The following is an 8,002-nucleotide window of genomic DNA, read 5'->3' as shown; positions in this document are numbered from 1 at the left end:
GATGAACCAGACTTGTGGAGGTCTACAATATTTTTTCTGAGGTCTTGGCTGATTTCGTTTGATTTTCCCATGATGTCAAGCAAAGAGGCACTGAGTTTGAAGGTAGGCCTTGAAATACATCCACAGGTACACCTCCAATTGACTCAAATGATGTCAATTAGCCTATCAGAAGCTTCTAAAGCCATGACATCATTTTCTAGAATTTTCCAAGCTGTTTAAAGGCACAGTCAACTTAGTGTATMTAAACTTCTGACCCACTGGAATTGTGATACAGTGAATTATAAGTGAAATAATCTGTCTGTAAACAATTACTGGGAAAAAATGACTTGTGTCAGGCACAAAGTAGATMTCCTAACCGACTTGCCAAAACTATAGTTTGTTAACAAGAAATTTGTGGAGTGGTTAAAATATAAAAATAAAATAAAATAAAATAATGTAGTTCTGTCCTTGAGCTGTTCTTGTCTATTGATGTTCTGTATTATGTCATTCTGTATTGTGTTTCATGTTTTGTGTCGAACCCAGCAAGAGTAGCTTCTGCTTTTTCAACAGCTAACGGGGGATCCTAATAAACTACCAAATACCAAATAAGTGCTTATGACAAATGTAACATTAACATTTTGTTGTAGCTTATCGCCTAGGCAACGCCCCCCACAATGCAGCAGCACATAGAAATATAATTAATAGAATAGGCTTGGAAGCTGTAAAGCTTACCGTATGCTTCCCAGTCGAAATAGTTCACGCATAGATTATGACAACATTTTGTGATATATATTTGTTCAGGCAGGTTTTTTTGGGGCTGTTCGAGCACACACACTTTTTTTCTTGAAGCATGTCGAAGTTCGATAGCCGAACTCTATGCCCCTTCGTCGGAGATTGGTTAACAGTAGGAATTCTTAAATTAAGTGTTTGTTCAATGACAGACGACTAGTTTTGATGCATATTTTTTCACTTTAGAACTACTGCACCAAAATTTTGAGACTAAGACCTTGGAAAAAACTTCTAAATCAATGACAGATTTCTTGAGTTATCGTTGATTAATTCKGAATATTTTGAGGAAGTGTACTGGCTACGGAATCTCAAGAGGGACAAACAGTAATTTTGCCGCTTTTTTCTTGTTTTTCAAGCGAAGGCATTTTAAGGGAGTATCCCAGCTAGCACAGCGGATCTGGGCTGATTCCGGCTGAGAGTCAGGGCACTGGGCTGAGAGTCAGACTCGGCCGACGTCATGTGACCCGACTCTGGGCCGCCTTCGGCAGTATTGCTTATGGCTGGCATAGTATTTTAGTAATTGTGTGGTCTAAGGCACTGCACCGCAGTGCCAGCTGTGCAACCAGAGACTCTGGGTTCGAGCCCAGGCTCCTTCGCAGCCGGCCGCGACCGGGAGGTCCATGTGGCGATGCACAATTGGCCCAGCGTCGTCCAGCTTAGGGAGGGTTTGGCCGGTAGGGATATCCTTGTCTCATCACGCACTAGCGACTACTGTGGCAGGCCGGGCGCAGTGCACGCTGACCAGGTCGCTAGGTGTACGGTGTTTCCTCTGACACATTGGTGCGGCTGGCTTCTGGGTTGGATAAGCGCTGTGTTAAGAGGGTTGTGTTTCGGAGGATGCATAGCTCTCGACCTTCGTCTCTCCAGAGCCTGTACGGGAGTTGTAGCAATGAGACAAGACAGTAACGACTAACAATTGGACACCACGAAATTTGGGAGAAAAAGGGGGTAAAAAAATTATTATAATAAATAAATGTTATGGATGGAGCCTCTTGAGTGGCGCAGTGGTGCAAACTGAATTGCTACAGATGCAGGTTTGAGACCCGGCCACGACGGGAGATGAGGCGTGAGGCGACGCACAATTGGCGCAGAGTCGTCCGAATTAGGGGAGGGTTTGGCCGGCCCGGGATGTCCTTGTCCTGTAGCGAAGGCATTTTAAGGGAGTATCCCGGCTAGCACAGTGGATCTGGGCCGATTCCGGCTGAGAGTCCCATCGTGGTCACCAGGTGTATGGCGTTTCCTCCGACACACATWGTTTTTTTATGGATGGGTATAATTTGTATGTATAAAATGTATAGTAGTAATATTTAAAATTACTAAATCGGGTAATTTTGTATATATTTATTTAAATTTGCATCGGGCCGCTTCTGGGGGGATTCTGGTAAGATGCCGGCAAAGTCGGCTGAATTCCGGTAGACGGAAACGACCCGATGTACTTGGGCTGATTCTGGGCAGTCATTCATTTTCATTCCGGGCCGAGTCCGACACCTGATTCCGGGCCGATTCCATCAGTTCCGGCCCCCCGGAAGAGGGTTGCTTCCTCATTGCTAGCTGGGATGCTAGTACAGACCTTCACTTCACCTATCTGAGTTCTGCTAGGAGAAAACCAAACCTATGTATGCGAACAACTTAACCCTGGCAATTTGACGGGTAAACTCATGGCTACACTCACCATGGCTGCCTGATGATGTAGACTGTTTAATCAAATGATTAACTGATGTGACTCATGCAATGGAATATATTTTTTTGTAATGTCAACTGAATAAACATATCATAGCACATATTAATGGGTACAACTTCCTGCTTTTACTTTCTGCTTTGCTCCTAGTGGTACACTTGCAATCTATTCATTCAATTTGGCTGCACATACAGTCAGGAGAGGAGGACCTGTAAAATAAAGTTCTGAACCGGTCTGGACCGGTCTGAACCGGTTTGAACCCCAAAAAAGTGATGGTTTATATCATTACTTTCTGTTCCTTTTTAAACCTATGAAATCAATTTTATTTTACATTTAGCTCGACATTACTTCCGCAATCAATGCGGATAGAGCAGCTTGCTGTGGAGCAGGCAAGCTATAGTTGTTTACATGCATTGGACAGACAAGTGTAGGGCGTGAGACGCGACTGAAATTTTGCGGGTTGGGAGGGAGCGAGAGAGGGTGGAGGAGGAGGAGGCTTGAAGCCTTGGGCATCTTGTTATGACATACATTATCTGAATTAGGCCCAGAGAATTATACCTACGGAGGAGCGGCTTCTATGGAGGAACTTTAAATGTCTTGGAACTTCAGAGTTGGCTTACCGTTGGACCAGAGCTAGCTAGCTAACAAGCGTGTGTGTGCAGAGTGGTATCAGAATTAAAAACATGTCTTACCTTTTTGTAGTAAATAAATCCAATGTGAAATGTGATAACTATAGTATCCTTAACTAGCATTGAAAAAGTTAATCCATTCTTCTCTAATTAAACATCTCTCTCCCTAATTTCTGATCCAAGCTTCTAACAGCTACTAGACAATGCTTTGGAGGGGAGGGGCATGAAGAGTGGGAGGGGCAAGTTGCCTACACACGCACACACACTGGCAAAGATTTCCAGCTGGCATGAAGAGACTGGAATATGTTTCTGAGTGGCAGAGTGAGGGCTTTGCATAGGCGCTTTTGTTGCGTTTTTTGTGGGACTGGAAAAAAATGCCCAGAATGTAAAAGATCGTTATTAACCGATTCCCATGCTTTTAAATATCGGTTCTGTCCCGGACCAGTATAGATCACTTTCGTAACCCGGTTCTGATTCTGTACCTCGAAAAAGAAAAAAAATCCCTGAAAACCAGTTCCAACCGCTTGCACACCACACCACCCACACACACGTACACACACACACACACACACACACACACACACACACACACACACACACACACACACACACACACACACACACATCACACCACAACACCAGTACTATACACACACAACACACACACACATACTATACACACAACCACATTACTATACACCACACACACACACCACACACACACACACTACAATCACTAATACACACACACCACACTATACTATACACCACACACACACAACATACTATACACAACACACACACAACACACACATACTATCACACACACACACACAACACACATTACTATACACTACACACACACAATTCTTTAGAAACTTCAGGTGTCGGACAGCAGACAAGACATACGGGCTTGCACGCCACTGTGATGTTCTGTCTGCTCTTCTGCACTGGCACTGTGACAGACGTATGTACCAGGAAGGTTACTAAGCTGTCTGGTAGATAGAGGACAGTGTTGGCCTATAGACTTAATATATATGAATGGGGAAATATCCTGTTTCTATATAGAGATGAGACCGGCTTGGGTGTGGCAACCTTTTCACCAAGGCAAAATAATTTAGGAAAACTGTCAATAGACCTGATCGAAAGCCTCTAGGCTAGTTATGCATTTCTCCTTGAAGCATGCAAATCCATAGGTCCATTCAAATGATATATGCACTTGATGAATATATATACAGTGGGGGAGAACAAGTATGTTGAATACACCTGCCGGATTTGCATGGCTTTCCTACTTACAAGCATGTAGATGTCTGTTAATTTTTAATCATAGGTACACTTCAACTGTTGAGGAGCATGAATCTAAAACAAAAATCCAGAAATACACATTGTTATATTTTTAAGTATTTAATTGCATTTTTATTGCATGGAATAAGTATTGATACATCAGAAAGCAGAACTCTAATATTTTGGTACAGAAACCTTTGTTTGCAATTACAGCGTTCATACGTTTCCTGTCAGTTCTTGACCAGGTTTTTTGCACACACTGCAGCAGGTTTTGGCCCACTCCTCCATTACAGACCTTCTCAGTATCCTTCAGGTTTCGGTCGCTGTTCGGGCAATACGGACTTTCAGCTCCCTCCAAAGATTTTCTTATTGGGTTCAGGTCTGGAACTGTCTAGGCCACTCCAGGACTTGAAATGCTTTTACGGAGCCAATCCTTAGTTGCCCTGGCTGTGTGTTCGGGTTCTGTTGTCATGTGGAAGACCAGCCACGACCCATCTTCAATGCTCTTACTGAGGGAAGGAGGTTGTTGCCAATTAATCGCGAATACATTGGCCCCATCCACTCCTCCTCAATACAGTGCAGTCGTCCTGTCCCCTTGCAGAAAGTCACCCCAAAGAAGATGTTTCCACCTCCATGTTCACGGTTGGGATGGTGTCTTGGGGTTGTACTGCATCCTTCTCTGTCCTCCAAACACGGCGAGTGGAAGTTATAGACCAAAAGCTTCTTATTTTTTCTCATCAGACCACATGACCTTTCTCCCATTCCTCCTCTGGATCATCCAGATGGTCATTGGCAAAACTTTCCAGACGGGCCTGGACATGCACTGCTTGAGCAAGGGGACCTTGCGTGCACTGCAGGATTTTAATCCATTGACGGCGTAGTGTGTTACTAATGGGTTTCTTGAGACTGTGGTCCCAGCTCTCTTCAGGTCATTGACCAGGTCCTGCGTGTAGTTCTGGGCTGATCCCTCACCTCTTCAATGATCAATTGATGCCCCACGAGGTGAGATCTTGCCATGAGCCCCCAGACCGAGGGTGTTGGAACCGTCATCTTGATACTTCTTCCATTTTTAATAATTGCGCCAAACAGTTTTGCCTTCTCACCAAGCTGTTTTTCTATTGTCCTGTAGCCCATCCCAGCCTTGGTGCAGGTCTAAATTTTATCCCTGATGTCCTTACACAGCTCTCTGGTCTTTGGCCATTGTGGAGAGGTTGGAGTCTGTTTGATTGAGTGTGTGACAGGTGTCTTTTATACAGGTAACGAGTTCAAACAGGTGGAGTTAATACAGGTATGAGTGGAGAACAGAGGGCTCTCGAAGAAAAACTAACAGGGTCTGTGAGAGCCGGAATTCTTACTGGTTGGTAGTGATTCAAATACTTATGTCATGCAATAAAATGCAAATTAATTACTTAAAAATCATACAATGTGATTTTCTGGATTTTTGTTTTAGATTCCATCTCTCACAGTTGAAGTGTACCTATGATAAAAATTACAGACCTCTACATGCTTTGTAAGTAGGAAAACCTACAAAATTGACAGTGTATCAAATACTTGTTCTCCCCACTGTATATACAGCCACCTGGCCTTGCTTCCCATTTATGAGGTAGTTTCTGATATACTGTAACTTGATACCTGCCTTCGCATTTGCCTCAATAAGCACTCTCTTTCTTTACATCACTCTCTCTCTCTCTCTTTATCTCTTTCTCTCTCTCTCTTTATCTCTTTCTCTCTCTCTCTTTATCTCTTTCTCTCTCTCTTCCTTTCTTTTTGTCTCTCTCTCTAGCTCATCTCTCTCTTTCTCTCTCTCAATCTCTTTTTTCCTCTCCTCTCCTCTCTCTCTCCAACTCTTGCTTTCCATCTCTCTTGTTTCATCTCTCTCTCTCCATCTCTCTTTATACCACTCTCTCTCTCTCTGCAGCATTGGTTGAGAAGCCATTAGCGGCTAGATGCTAGCCATTAACTGTGAAGCACTCTGCTCTCTCACACGTCTGTCTCATAATGTGATGTCCTCTGGGAAATATTTAGCTGAAAATCGAAGATTATCTCAACTGGCTAGAAATATTGACATTAATTATTACACTGATGATCCAGTGAATTACACACAAAATACCACCTGATCCACCTTTTGTGGTTCTTATTATGTTCACTTTATATGATTATTATATAGGTTACAGTAGTCGCATAATCTAAGGGAAATTCTCCAAATTATAGTCTACCAAAGAATATATTTAGTCTACCAAAGAATATATTTATAGGCTATAAGTGATACAGTATGATGTCATTAATTAATGACACGTAACCGTTGTGGCATGATCAAAAGGTAAATGTTCCTAATTCTAGGCTCCCAAAATTCTATTATATTGAAGTGATGTTCTCATTTGAAAGTGTTATCATCAATCACAAATGTAACTTTTTCGCAAAAACCAACAGTGTTGACCAAATATATATTGGTTGAAGTGTTATATTACCCATGTAGGAAAATTTAGCAATAACATATTGGTGACAGCCTGTATGTCCTCCCACCTATCTGTTTCATGTCTCAGTCCTCCCACCTATCTGTTTCATGTCTCAGCCCTCCCACCTCTCTGTTTCATGTCTCAGTCCTCCCACCTATCTGTTTCATGTCTCAGTCCTCCCACCTATCTGTTTCATGTCTCAGTCCTCCACCTCTGTTTCATGTCTCAGTCCCCACCTTCGTTTCATGTCTCAGTCCTGCCCACCCTCCGTATCGCTCTTCACCGTCACTGCCCCACCTCTCTGTTTCATGTCTCAGTCTCCCCACTATCTGTTTCATGTCTCAGTCCTCCCACTCTCTTTTCATGTCTCAGTCCTCCCACCTATCTGTTTCATGTCTCAGTCCTCCCACCTCTCTGTTTCATGTCTCAGTCCTCCCACCTCTCTGTTCTACCCATGTCTCAGTTCCCCACCTCTCTGTTTCATGTCTCAGTCCTCCCACCTTCTGTTTCATGTCTCAGTCCTCCCTACTCTCTCTGTCTTCTATCTTCTCGCCCCCCTCTCTGTTCGAGTCCTCCACCTCTCTGTTTCATGTCTCAGTCCTCCCACCTCTCTGTTTCATGTCTCAGTCCTCCCACCCTCTGTTTCAGTCTCAGTTCATTCCAGTCCCTCCCACCTCTCTGTTTCATGTCTCAGTCTCTCCCTCCACCTCTCTGTTTCATGTCTCAGTCTCCCCACTCTGTTTCATGTCTCATCGTCCTCCCACCTCTCTGTTTCATGTCTCAGTCCTCCCACCTCTCTGTTTTCATGTCTCAGTCCTCCACCTCTCTGTTTCATGTCTCAGTCCTCCCCACCCTTCTGTTTCATGTCTCAGTCCTCCACCTCTCTTTTCATGTCTCAGTCCTCCCACCTCTCTGTTTCATGTCTCAGTCCTCCCACCTCTCTGTTTCATGTCTCAGTCCTCCCACCTCTCTATTTCATGTTTCAGTCTCCCACCTCTCTGTTTCATGTCTCACTCGTCCTCCCACCTCTCTGTTTCATGTCTCAGTCACATATGCCAGCCAAAGTAAGTTCTCGACCCTGGCAGGCTCTCTCACACTCCCTCTCCACTCTACCCCCTGTTACCCTTCCAACGCCCATCAGCGGCACCCTCACAGTCCACGCGCCACCCCCACCACTCCACCCACTA

Source organism: Salvelinus sp. IW2-2015, linkage group LG17, assembly GCF_002910315.2.
Source record: "Salvelinus sp. IW2-2015 linkage group LG17, ASM291031v2, whole genome shotgun sequence".
Lineage (NCBI taxonomy): Eukaryota > Metazoa > Chordata > Actinopteri > Salmoniformes > Salmonidae > Salvelinus > Salvelinus sp. IW2-2015.
This window is presented reverse-complemented; position numbering follows the sequence as displayed.